This window comes from Camelus bactrianus, chromosome 5 (genome assembly GCF_048773025.1).
Source record: "Camelus bactrianus isolate YW-2024 breed Bactrian camel chromosome 5, ASM4877302v1, whole genome shotgun sequence".
In the NCBI taxonomy this organism is placed as follows: domain Eukaryota; kingdom Metazoa; phylum Chordata; class Mammalia; order Artiodactyla; family Camelidae; genus Camelus; species Camelus bactrianus.
This window is the reverse complement of record NC_133543.1, coordinates 70,374,543-70,389,263: the sequence shown is the minus strand read 5'-3', so window position 1 is coordinate 70,389,263 and position 14,721 is coordinate 70,374,543. Positions and strand designations below refer to the sequence as shown.

At 33.5% G+C, this 14,721-nt stretch overlaps 1 protein-coding gene and 1 long non-coding RNA gene across 7 annotated transcripts in view; one reads left to right on the top strand and one right to left on the bottom strand.

The window, feature by feature from the left end:
• The window catches only part of LOC123618329 (uncharacterized), a 34,187-nt gene extending 25,733 nt beyond the window's left edge, over positions 1–8,454 (top strand). The window contains exons 2-3 of the long non-coding RNA XR_012507095.1: positions 1,243–1,334; positions 5,009–8,454. This is a non-coding gene — a long non-coding RNA (uncharacterized LOC123618329). The remainder of the gene's footprint in view (positions 1–1,242; positions 1,335–5,008) is intronic.
• Positions 1–14,721, bottom strand: part of ERBB4 (erb-b2 receptor tyrosine kinase 4) — a 985,443-nt gene that overhangs the window by 415,333 nt on the left and 555,389 nt on the right. The window lies entirely within an intron of this gene.

Sequence of the window (14,721 nt, the reverse complement as noted above, 5' to 3'; positions counted from 1 at the left end):
CAGGAATTTAAATGAATGATGTCAACTAGACAAAATCAAAAATTCTATGAAAACATTGGTCCTTCAAAGTGACTCTATTTTAAGCAATTGCCCTTTAGTAAAAGATTTAGGGCCTCTTTAGATTATTCATGATGAGGGATAATTATATTTTCTAATCCTGATGTTATATTTAGCAATTGACTAAGGCTCTATAGAGGACATGAACTCCTGGGCACTTAGAATAACTGTCTCCCCCAGATTTGTCACATGCTCACTGTTTATAAGTAACCTGGTTTATTTACTAGATACTGTCAATGCCTCCTACTAGCATTATAAATACTCATTACTGAAGCTTAGTCAGCAGGATTGCCCTAAGTATAGTGGCATTTTCTATTTTCCTAAGGAATATTTAAATCCTTCTCTGTTTCAAAGTTATGTACAGTTGCCCCTCCATATCCTGGGGCTCTGCTTCAGACAGATTCAACCAACAGCAGATTGAAAATATTTGGGGAAAAATAATCCAGAAAGTTCCAAAAAGCAAAACTTAAATCTGCCAGTGCACCAATTATTTGCAGAGCATTTACACATCATATACACTGTATTTACAAATACTCACATAGCACTGATATTGTATTAGGTATCATTAAGTAATCTATAGATGATTTAAACTATATGGGATGATGTACGTAGGTTACACACAAATACTATGCCATAAGGGCCTGGAGCATCTGAGGATTTTGGTATCCTTGTGCATCCTGGAACCAATCTCTCACAGATACAGAGGTCCCAATTCTATTAGGACTCAAAAATATCTTCCAAGCCAACATCTAAAATCTAAATTGTGATGTCTAAACAATGAATAGTCAAGGCATTATGTTTAATGTGATCATATTTACCCCTTCCACTGTGAATGGAGTGGGAAAAAAAATTGGTTATTAAAAATCAATTAAAAGTTGTTTGTTTCTATACAGATACTATCATACTGTTTATTTATTTATTTATTTATTTATTTATTTATTATTTATTTATTTATTTGGATTTCTGTTCTAGTTTTCTTTCATTTGAGCAAACAAATGGGTGGTGCTAATGAGCAATATAATAGGATGCTCCAACAGAGTGGGAGGATTGAGTTCTTGATGCCAAAAACCTAGAATATGTGCCTTAGCTCTTTTCTCTGCAGGTTTTATAACCTTGGGTAAGTCACTTAACTATTCTGAAATTCATTTCTTCACCTCTGATGGTTTTTGCTCTCTCTTTTTACAGAGATTGCATTCCATAAATGGGCATTTTTCTGCGATAGAGAAAAAGATCATCTGTTAAGCAGATACATCAGATCCCATCTGAGAGCGTGACAGGTACATGGCACTGCACTGCGTGTGGGCGCTGATCTTGGCAGGAACAGTGAGTGCCCTGCTGTCAGAGCCCACGGAGGTAAACCTGAAGGAGCGCTCCAAAAGTCCTTCTGAGAGCATTCCCCATCTGGGGAAATTTCTCACCCAACAACAGTGGAAGGATAACTCTGCTTTTCATCGTGGCCTTCTCATCACTTGCACAATATTTATCCCATTTCGAGATGCCATCTGTGGTGTTTTCCAACATCATTATCTCAGAGGTTGAAGGCACCACACATAATTAGAGTATTTATTATTATGAACACATCTGGTATTTTTGGAATTGTCAAAGAAAATGACAGCTCCTGTAGCCTAATAATTTTCTCCTACACTTCACCATCCTCGATAGTAAAACTCCAGTTGAGGTTGGCACTGGTAAAGTTAAATAAAGGATGCCATATCCATGGGCATCATTATAGAGGCAAAGAAAATGGAAAATTTTGCATTTACATAAACATGATAGTGAGAGTACCTAGCTGATAATATTTTCTCTTTCAGCAGAAATGCAACTCTTTGGACATAGATGTATAAGCATAGAATATTGTGTGGTTGTTTAGAAATTGTCCCACTGTTCTGTTTCTTTTGTTGTTGTTGTTGTTGTTATGACTTCTGTTAAGTTTTGAGATTTACAAAATAGATTTTTTTAAATTAGAAAGCTTCATAATCTTCCCTATTAATATACATGTAACCCCTCGCTCCTCTCCAGTATTGCTGGTCTCATTTGTAGGATTGGTTTAAATGGCTGATCTCTTCACTAGACAACATGTGCTTCTTCTTTGAGGGCAGAGATTATAATGTGTTCATCCATGTGTCCTTACAGTGATTTTCCCCTTATCTTGAAAGAAAAAGCAGTCAGTGAAACATATTGAATTATAAGTAAGTAGAAACTATTTCTAATGAAAAGACCTATGGACATTTTAAGAGGAGTTTTGTTTTGTTTTGAACCTAACACTAAACATTTAAACAAAACAACACACATTTCTACTGTCAGTAATAGGTCATGGTGGGAGATTTCTGTCCCTATTTCAGACAAGATAATATTGCACAAAGTATTTACTGATGTCTAAGAACTGAAATATAATAAAGAGATTAGAAAAATAATTTAAACATAATGCTATTTAAACTAAAATATTGGTTCTATTTATACATAAAAGAAATAGTAGCTATTGAGAACAAATCAGTTTTCTAAAGTTTGATTTCTTCTTTCCTTCTGTCCTTCAGCAAATATTTTCTGAATGCTTTCTGCAAATCAACTGTTGAAAATCAGATTTATTGTTTTATAAGTCTCAGAATTGAGTATATTTCCTTCTATGTATTAGAATTAGAATGTTTTAATCAATAATAATATAACAGCTAGAAGAAAGAGCAACAGAGAGAAGCAACTCTATTTAAAACTAATTCAGAGAGTTTAATTGGTTTTAAACTCTAAAACCAATTCTTTTTTATTATTCAATATATACCTTAACTACTGGTTTTTTAAAGACTTCACTCGGAGACACCAAGTTATCTCCATAAACTCAAGTCCCACACAATACTTCACTGAAATATATTAAAACTGATATATTTTTAATTTGAACTTTCTCCCAGGATTTCTTATATAATCCTTCTCTCTTTTATTTTTTTAAATTTTATTTCCTTCTCTCCTCTTTTTCTGTTTATTGCAGTAACTTACAAGTTCTTTTTCCCCCAAATCCCCCACTATTTCCCTTCTTTTCATTCTAATCAATGAGATTCTCGAGTGCAAGATAAATACTATCACCCACAGTTCCAAAGTATTACTTGAATAGGCTCTCAATAATTTTTATGTGATTAGTTGACCAAATTTGATCAGTCTGACTTAATCCCTGGAAAGTGATCCTGGGGATAAAAAAGGATTAAAAAGAAGAAAAATCTAAGCAATCTGTAAAAATACAAACAAACAAAAAAATCTCACTTTGAGAAAAAGTCTACTTTATTGGGGTCAGACACATGACATTTCAAATTCTGTATCTTCCATTCATGTGTGGAAATGTGGTTAGTATTCCAAAGAGACTTCATGTACTTGAATAAACAATTTAAATTCTTATATAGTTTCTATTGAAATGGGTACTCAATAACTATGTAGGTGACTATTTCTCAAAAGAAGAACTCAACAAGGAACCATAATATTTAATTCCTTTTTAGCACTAATTTAATTTTCTCTTAAACAATATATTGATCAGGGGGAAAAAAGTTTGTATTAAATGCGTATCATTTGCTTTGTAGCACTGATTGCATAAAATGAAAAAAAGAAAATGCCTCCTTTACTTAAAGCTCATTTTCTTGGTTGTATGAACGACCAGGTTTAACAAGAAAAGAAATACAACTGCTAGTATATCCTAGAGACTGGTTTCATTACATCAAACACATTTTAAATTGCTAAAACTTAAAACTAACTGGAGAACTAGATGAGAACACATCAAATCATTAGCTACATACAGTGCTAAAGGGAGAATATTCTGAAAAGAAGATTGGCTGTTTAGAGATAAAGGAACGTTAGGGTCAACCATTAATGTCAAAGGCAAGCAGATACTGTTCCAAATATTCCAAACAATGTGCACTAATAGTGGGTTTGAGCTGGATTCAGGCCGATGCAGGTGCATGTCCAGCAGCTGCGGAGGCAACACACATACACACACATTCACACGAGGCATGCACACAGAGCATAACATAAGCTGGTTCTCTTGAAATGTAGAGGACGGAAAACTGTAAACAGAGAAACCTCAAAAAGTAATGAGCTCATATAAATGCCTGAACACTAGCTCTTCGTCTCCTTGTGATTGTTTAACTCATAGCAGTCCAAGAATTTAAATCATACAATGGACACATACTCAGTCTGAAATTCTAGAACAAAATTCATTCCCTGAAATACTTTCTAGCTGGTGCACTTTTAGCAACTTATCTAATTTTTTCTTTGCCTCAGTTTCCTCATTCTATAAAATACTACAACATTTGACTTCATCACAAATGCATGTTACTGGGATTACATATAGGCACAACAGATGTATATAAAGCAATGCAGTGCTGGGCTTACGGTGCTTAAAAATTTTTAATGATTATTTTATTATTATACCACTATTGATTAATAGGTTTGGTGAAGCAAAAAAAAATTATAATCTATTTTATTATTAGAGATCTTACCTGAATTCATAAAAGCATACTTTCCATTAATTTTCCAGTTATTCACTGTATTATTTTAAAACAGAGTTTTAAATAACACTAAACAGAGTGGTTATTTATTTCACCACAGAATCAATAAAATAAGGATGGTTCCCAAACCTACTTTTTTACATCAGACTAAGAGACTTGGTTATCACTGACCAACAGCAGACAAATCCAGTCCTTCAGAAATACACAATTCGCATTTATGCAAAGATGGGTGCTATTTTAGGTTAGACAGGAGTGAAGTGAGGCACCTTTTTTTTTTTTTTTTTTTGGTTATCAGAAGTAAATAAAAGGATTCCTATAGATGTTGCAAGAATCACCAACCCAGGCAAACATCTTACCTTAGTTGAGAGAATACCCAAATTGTATTCAACTTAAATATGCTGTTCTTTCTGTTAGTTTTGTATTGTTGCTGTAACAATTTACCACAAATTTATTATTTTATTGTTCTGAAGGTCACATGTCTGAAACAGGTTACTCTGGGCTATATTCCTTCTGGAAGATTCTTCCTTGGAGAAGAAGCTGGTTACTTGCCTTTCCCACTTTCTAGAGGTTGCCTGCATTCCTTGGCTCATGGCCCCTCCAGCCATCTTTAAAGCCAGCACAGTGGACAAGGTCCTTCTCATCCTACCATTACTCAGGTCCGCTCCCACTGTCTCCTTCTTACACTTTTCAGAACCCTTGTGATTACGCTGGGCACACTGGGATGATCCAGGATGATATTCCTATCTTAAGATCAACTGATCAGCAAACAATTCCATCTGTAACTTTAATTCCCCTCTGTGGTGTAATCTATCACAGGTTTCAAGGATTAGAATGTGGACATCGTGGAGGGGCCATTATTCTGACCACCACCTATCTCTCAACTGATCATTTTGGAGCAACTGCTACATTCAATAGACTTTAATCCTTGAATGTGTTTTAAGTATGTAAATATACTTAAAACCGCACACATATTTTATGAAGAGTAGTAAAGTAAGGAAAGTTAAAGAGAGTGACAGACATGTAAGTTATAGTTTATACAACTGTCAAGGTCGGGATCTCATCTGAAGGGCTTCTCTGAAAGGTGGCATTTGAAAAGCGACTTGAAGGAAGTTAAAACTTGAATACAGAGATAGAAGGGACAATTTCAAGCAATGAAAACAGTAGCTTTGAAGGTTCTGAAGAGGAAAGATGTTCCGTGTGCTTGAGCAATAGCTAAGAGGAAAGGATAGTCTGGATGGAAGGGAATGGGAGAGGGGAGATGGGTAGGGGCTGAAATGTGAGGGAGGAAAGAGGGAGAACACATGGAGCCTTGCCAATTATTTAACTAGGAGTGAGACGTATTCGAGCACTGGGGCCTCACAATTGGAAAAGCAGTATTATGGTTGCTCTGCAGAACCGACTGCTGTAAGACAAGCCTGGAAGCAGGAAGATGAGTTTGGAGGTTATAAGAGTAACCCAGGTGAGAAGTAACAGTGGCTCGGACTGTGATGGATTCAAGGGAGGTGAAGAAACATGGAAGATTCCAGGTATTTTTTAGAATAAAGAGGTGGCAATATTTACCAGTGGCAAGAATTTGAAGACAGGGGCTAAAATTTAAAAAAGGGGAAAGAATCCTAGACAACTCCAAGATTTTCATCCTGAGCAACTGGAAGAATATAGCTCATGTTTACAGAAATAGGACAAACTAGAGAGGAAGCATGTTTAAGAAGGAAAAAACGAGAGCTCCATATTTGGACACATTAAGCTTATAGTCACCTATGGGATATTGGTGGCCAGATGCTACTGATTACCCATCAGAATGCATTCTCTCCCCTTTAACAGTATGTCTCCCGTGTTTCAGCTGGGTGTAGCTTTTAGACCCCCTTGAAACTTGACGTGGCTATGTGACTTGGTCTCTTTTTTTAATAGTAGCTTAGCTAGTTCTTACCTAAATATAACATATAAGTAAAGACATTGACTAGGCAGCTGACCACTATTCTGTATGAGTCTGTCTCAAGGGAGAGTTTACGGACACAGAAATACAAGAGGGAGTCTTTAGCATCTAGATGGTATTTGAAGACGGTACTAGACAAACCACTGATGCCCAGCATTTTCCTCAGAAAAAAATCAGTTTTCTCCACATTCATGGGGCCATTCCATTACGATGAAAGAGACACTGAATAGGATGGTTTTATGTTGACTTTTTTCCTCTTCATTGACACGCCACACACCCATACTACTAATCAGAATACCAGTAAACACTGGTATCCATCCAGCCCAGAGGAGGAAAGGGATCTGTTGTCGTGGAAGAACAAGTCTTCTTATTTTACTAGTCATTGTTTTGCTGTAAAGAAGCTGGACTTTCTCTCTCTCTTTTTTCTTTTTTTTTTTAACTTTCTACTTGGATATTTAAGATGACAGTCTTGGTGCTAAATATAAAGCGTTTCTCTCTGTTAGAGGTCATCTACTGAACAAAAGGCAGGCATGTTCTGGTTGATCAGACAATATATTTTTCTAAATTTAATTTGAGTGGCTTAAGTAAAGTTTTATCGCTCCGGAAACCATAAGACCTCACAGCGCTCCCTGGTGGTGCTCATCAATCTGACTCATGCGTGAGAACAACTGAATTGGCATGGATAGATATTCAAGTTTGGGAGTTCAAGCTAAAAATCATTCTTCTTGGCAGAACTGAACCTTTCTGAGAAAAGTGACACAATGCTGTTTTATCTTGCAAATTTGTTTACTTGGTTACTTCAGCCACTGAAACTTCACAGCAAAACGTTTAAGTCTAAATCTATGCATCTCTCCTTACGAAGTCCTGGAAAAAACGTATCTAGGCATCTCCTAGACATACATGACATATTTCTTTCTGCAGACAGTACAAGAGAGGGGAGAGAAGAGTTTCACCAGACTGGAAGCCAGGACCTGAGCTCTGAAAGGCTCAATGGACCATGAAAGGTCAAGGATGGCTTGGGTGTCGATGACCATAGGTGTGAGCATTTTAAGGTATCACAGCTGTACTGACACTTTCGTCTGTGAATTTGTTATGTATTTAGCTAAACTTTCCTGACATTTATGTATCTTTTGAAAACTTTGTATCTCGGGTTGACAGAGAATAGCCTTGATTCCTTTTTATCCTCTAGTAAGGGACCCTGGAATTTAGAACCATTGAATAGTTTTTTCTCCTTATTATTACACTTGTGATTTAAAATCTATTGAGGAATTTTGGCTCACAAAATCTTACTTAATAAAGTCCTTCAATAATTCACTATGGGAAAAAATCTATATAATTAAATAAAATCACAGACATAGCTTATTGCATATCAATGCGTGTAAAACAAATGTCTATGAATAAGTTTTATTGAGCCATGAATCTGAACACCAACTGAATCAGGTTGTTCCCAGATTGGCTCAGCATTTTATGAAACCTATTATTCTTATCTGACATTACTGCAGTATAACAGACCATAGTGGCTTTTGATTACATTCCATTTTATTATTGCTTTGTAGCAAATTGTTCTCACCAATAAGGGATAAAGATACAAAGGCAATTGCAGCACAAACACGGAGACATTTATTTCCTTTTTTTGTGTGGTAAGAGTGTCCAGAAATGTATGAACAACATAGACCTGGTCTTTTTATTTAACTCATCTTGAAATAATCATGTCACAAATAAAGAATTCATATACGTTACAAGCTAGATAACACACTTATAAGCTAATAAAATTATTTTTTAAAATTGTGTGCTTTCCCTAAGATGGAACAAATGTTAAATATTAGCAAAAATATAAGTTTATATATAAGTAAATTATTAGACTACTATAAGTAAACTGAATACTGATGTTTATATATCCTTATTTTGTTGTGATAGTCTTCAATGTATTCATAGTGGAGGAATATTCCCTGCAATAAATATCCACAAGCTATTTGAAATTCATACATTTTTCCATTTTCTTTTTGACAAATACCTCCTGGCAGTGAGGAAGTGCAACAGTGTAGATTTGATTTATGTGTTCAATTCCTTTAAAATTTCTGTTTGTCCATGACTGTTATAAGGTCATGATTATATATATATCCATATATATCTGTGGGTGTCTGCATAGCTCTCTGTGTGTCCATTATTTTTCCAGTTACATACTAGACGTGATAACTAAGATAAATTAACAAGAATGTCTTAATTTGACTCTCAATTAATAGACGTTCCAAAACCTGGATAACTCTTCTATACAAATTAACTTTAATAAATTTAAATGGTCATATCTTGTAAATGACTGGCTTGTAGTTTGATTCTGCTCTTTTATAGAGTTATAACAGTTTTATCCCCCTTGCCATGCTACAAAACATTATATTGTGATTTTTGTTATTCTGTTTTAAAACCCATTTCCCATTATCCAGATGGTAGCAGCATTGGACCTATGTAACTAAAATGTTTTAAAAGTTATTTCATAAGGGGACCATAGGTCTATATTATAACATTTCTTATCCTTCTCAAAGATTACTCTTTTACTCAAAAATAATGTAACAAAATTCTTTTACTTTATTCGTACTTGATAAAACAGGGTAGTGCCAACCAAACTGAACCATTTCTTGGTAATAACCATCATTCTTGTTTGGGAACATCATGGCCTGCAGCATCAACGTTTATGAGAACAAAATACATCTGTTTTCATTACATATTTCCAACTATCTGTTTTCACTAGAAAATGACTATAATTTATGTAAGTAAGGAACATGTGCAGCTTGCTGTCTGTATTTCAGAAATATTCTACAGTGTGTATAAACTGATAACCAATGTCAATTTAAAGACCCTCATAGACTTTTTTAAAGTTAATTTAATTTCTCTGATGAAAGAATGAACATCTTCATTTGGCCACTCCTCACAATTTAGCATGTCAGTATTTTATTAAATATTTTAATGTCAGTATCTCTATAAACTTACTAAATATTTTAATGTCAATATCTGTGTAAATATCCATGTAAATCTGTGCAGAATCCAATGTAAAACTGAAATAAAAAATAAGGTGGAAGAGAAAATGGACCTAAAAACAAACAAAAAAAGAAACTGGGAAAATGCTTTGAGATGTTGTTTCACTCTCTGACTCTAACTCTCAGTTTTATATCTGCAAAATTGAGATACAATGTGATCTCATAAGGCTGTAGTGAGGAATAAATAAAGAAATATATGCAAAATATTAAATATAGGGTGTGGCTTTTGGGAGTCAATCAATGAATGCTTTAAAATGTTTAAAAGCAATGAAATATTGCCTGGTGTAACACAAGTGGGACTAGCTAGGAACTACTCACTTCCCACTCCAACTAGCTGTTGCTGTGGTGTCTGTCACAAATGGGGTGCTGTTTTACTCATTTACAAAATGAGGAAATTGAATGTGAGCATCTCTAAATCTCAGAGTGTATAAATTAGAAAATGAACCATGTCAGAAATTTTCTTTGAGATGAGATTAAAGGTGTAAAATGAAAAAATTTTTAAATGAGAAAAGAATAGCTCAGGCAAAACAATAGGAAATAAATAATTTAACAAGATAAGACATCAAAAAGGAAAATTAAAATCAAAAAATAAATGGAGAAAATGAGGAAAAGCAGTCAAATACTCAAGGCCAAGAGATATAATCTTATGGAAGAATGATACAAAGTGCCTTCACATAAAGAGAAACAAAAATATAGAAATGGAGCCACGTGAAGGCCAAGTCAAAAGACTGATAATGAAAGTAAATATTTGAAAAGACAAAAAAAAAAAAAAAAAACATTAATAATACATTTGGCAGTATGACTGAAACATTATGCTGCACACCAGAAATTGATGCAACTTTGTAAACTGTCTATACTTCAATAATGATAATAATAATAATAACAACAACAACAACAACAATAATAATAATAATACATTTGGCAGTAAGCCAAGATAGAAATACAAGAAAAGTGTAAAATTACATGTTGGGGGGGACTTCACTTTATGTGACCTAAGTTTTCTGTATGTCAATAGGAAGTTGTTTTTTTTTTAAACAAAGGACAGCTTATCTTTGGGATATTATCACATAAGTGCTTTTGTAATTGAAGTAAATGAAGGCCTGGACTCAATGCTACAATCATGTTACAAGTTACAAACTTTAATACATGGTTCTTGCATAACAATCAGAGCTAGAAAAGACCTTTGATTAGTCAGGTCATCTGTTTTTTAATTTTTACTGAGAGTTTCTCTTTTAGGCTTTTATTAATTCATTCAACATTTATCAAAAGCTACAACACAGCAAGAATATTCAGAGGTAGAGATAAATGAGACATGATACCTGTATTTGAGAAGGTTTTAATTAAGTAGAGAGATATGTAGAAAATTAAGTGTTATAGGTAAAATGAAAAATATCTGTATAGAGTTAAATGTTTATAAAAGTGGAAATACACACAACAGCAAAATTGAACATAAATATGCTTAAGAGTAACATACATTTTTCATACATATAATGCAAATAAAATGATCATTTGAAACATAAATTAATTTCTTAAAGTTTATACATTTCACTGTTTTGAATATCTTTTCTTACTAATAAAATTGATTGATAATATTGTTATACCTATTTTATGGAAAGAAAAAGGACAAAGGAGTTCAGTGGCATTTCTGGTCTACAGAACATGTTGGTATATGCATTCGATTTAAAATTCCAACCATATTTTCTTGAATATTGCCTATCTTTATATCCAATATTCTGAGAATTTTGGTGGGGAAGTAAAGACAAAGACTTTGGAGCAGCAGACATAATAATATTGGCTTCCTCAGTGACCTAGGTATCTGTCTAAATGTGCCAATCTTAATTTGTTTCAGTGCTCTGTACTTAGTCCCAAATACTAAGTCTTTTCTTATCAATACTTTGTGTTCTAATATTATCATCAAGCCCTAAAGTCACAGCTTTTGGTACTTAGATGAAGGTGGTACTGCCCTAGCACTCCTTGGTGGGTAGTAATTTATTTTTCCAACTCAGATTACACCATTTTCTCACAGCAATCATTCATTCCCTTCAAAAATGATCTTACTTAAAATATCACATCAACATTTTATCCTGCATTAGATTAAATATTTTGTTTTCATTGTTAATTTTTAAATTTAATTTAACCAACATTTCATTAGAGACATTACTACATTTCTAAATATTTTGTTTTTAAACAGCACATAGCAGCTAAATTGACAGAGATCAAAGTATACATTCAAATCTAACACTCATTATTTTCAGAACAACTTTTTTCCATGAAGTTCATACTACTGAAATTTACAATATAATTTAGTTGTATATGTCTAAGCTAGTATAAACTGCCAGATGATTCCACTTTACCTAATTTAAGTAATATTCATGAAAATCATAATAATAGTAAAGAGCAACATTAAAAATCAATCTGCTAATACGTCTTTGAAAAATTATTAGTTCTAGAATCTATACTAATTACTTAAAAAATACAAACGTATTAATTCTTGCTTTGAAGGTTTTTCTTAACCAAGAGCCTGAACAAATTATATACAGTATATTTCATAGTAAACTAAATTTATACTGTATTATTTGCTTCCATAATTTCAACTATTCAAATGTAATCACAGTTAAACACTATTTTATATAATCTATACTAAATTAAAAATATCTAGGGTGCTAGCATCTCAACTAGTGAAAATAAGCAAAGTTTATGCCATCGGGTAAAATTATTTTTAAATAGTAAGGTCCATGTGAATACTTCATATTAATCTATAGGTTTTATATAAGCAAAAGAAAGATAAGAAAAAAATAATTGCAAGAAAGTGTTAGAGTATGTTATATAAAATTATAATTAGGACTTGAAAAATAAAAACAAAAACAAGATGTCATTTTTCATCCACACAATGGTTAAAAATATTAGGGTCTGATCTAAATTGAATATTAACAAAAGTAAATCAATGAATGATACAAAGAGCCTTGGGCTAATAAGAAACAAACAAAGAAAAAGTCAGTGTGTAACTATGTTATCTCATCTATTCCCTGTATGTATGTGAATTTGTTTAGACATTTTGCAGGGCATTTTGAAGATATCTATTAACATTTAAAATGTCTATGAACCAATTTTTATTAGCTGTTCTGGAGAAATATCAATACATGGCATAAGGCAGCATATTTAAGGAAAAGACTTTGGATGTAACATTCTGTTGAAGAGAATATTGATGATGTACTCATATCATGGTACATAAATATACAAAATATAAACTGCTAAAGGGAACCAGGCAGATCTGTATGTGTTAACGTTTAAGGATCACCAAAACCTTTTTATGAAAATGAAAACATAAAATTTATAGCAATAAACCTACCACATTGATATCAGAGATTACCACTAAGGGTGGGAGTGGGTAGGCAGGACTGGGTGAGGGGTTGTCAAGGATGGTGTGAGGATCCTAAACCAAGATCTTCTGCAAACCTCCCACTGCAGACAGATCAGGGTATAAGAACAAGAAAACTGAGCTGAAATGTTCTCAGAGGGTTTGGGGCTTGTGAATGGTTTATCTTCTTAAATTAGCCCTATATTTTACAGATTTTTCTAAATGTAGTTCTTATCCTTTTCCCCTTCCCATAGAAGGCCATCTCATTCTGAAATTCTTCCCAAAGATGTTCTTTTTCTAATCATGAATCAACAAGTAGGAAGAGCTCTAGCTGGGTCTGTGAATTACTGCATTTAATTTTCAGTTTTTCATTGGCAATTTCCAAAGTAATTAACATGTTTCACAGTTTGTCAACAATAGAGAGCAATAAATCTTCCCTCAAGATTTCCAAGTTCCTTCCTACTGAGGAAAAAGGTTAAATTTGGGAGCAGGTGACTAATGTGATTATACACACTGAGATACGCAGCTGACCTCCTACCTAAAACTAACTTCCTCTATGAAGGAAGGGAGGAAGTGTAAGAAAATCCTCTCATTTCCACTTTCCCATGTAATTAATCTTCCATTCCCACTCCTGCATTGCATGATCCCAAGACACGGAATATACAGATAAGGAAATAATTACTTACATAAATTGTTTTATTCAGATTCTCTTAAATAGGAGGTTAATCTTTTACTCCCACTAGAGCCAGGTTGTATGGGTTTGAAATCTGAATCAACCACTTAGAGCATTGCTGGGCATACTACTTTTCCTCTGCACATATCAATGTCCTCATCTGCTTGAAATGTTCTAATATTTTTTATCAGTTTTAAATGAAATAAAATTTGTAATATTCTTGGCCCAATGCCTGACTATTTTTGTTTCCTAAATAAGTTTTTAAAATAGATTTTAAAATCATTTGCATTTTAAATAGAGATATTATTTTATAAGACTTCATAAACTCCATATGATATTAAATATAGATAAACTACCCCTCAAGTTATAGAGTTACATGATACCATAGAAGGAGAAATCTAAAATCAAGCCAAGAAAATGGATGTGTATGCCATTGGATGACATAGTAGTCACTTAAAAGGTAAATACAATAAAAGAATGGGTGGAAGAAATAGAAAATAACTCTTGTAAATGTGCAGGAACATGTAGAGTTTTTATTTATGCCCATCAGTTCTCATGATACTTGTCTTCTGGGGCTTGCAAAACGCAACAGTTTAAAATTGTCACTGACCACAAGAAGGGTTAGTACTTTTTAATCTTTTTAATCCACAACATTTAGTGTTCAGGTTTTCAGGCATACCATAAAAGTGATTAGTGTTCTAACTCGTCAGAAGTGAGAAGTTGTTTATGGTTCCATTTCCATGCATGGCCTGTGATAAACAGATCCCAGAGAATAGCTGGGATAGGGCCAGGGCAGGCCATTCAATACGTAGACTTACTTTCACATGCTGTGAAGGAAAAATGCATGACCTCTGCCAAGTCCATTGATCACAATCCCAGAAAATAATATCTACTCCGCAAAATCTCCCTATAAAATACAGAATATTATAAATAACCACGAGTCCCTTTGGATTGTGCAGCACTATTCCATTTTACTTAAGAATCTCTTTCCATGTGTGTGTAATATATCATAACTTCGTTGTAAGCTCGGTACTAAATTAATCCACTGTGGTTAAAAGACAAAAATTACTATTGTTTGAAAAATGCAATTGATGTGAGCATTGACATGAAAGTGCCATTTAATATAATTTACAGGCAATTATACAATAAAGAATGTAGTCAAATATGTCCAGCTCCAAAACAGTCCT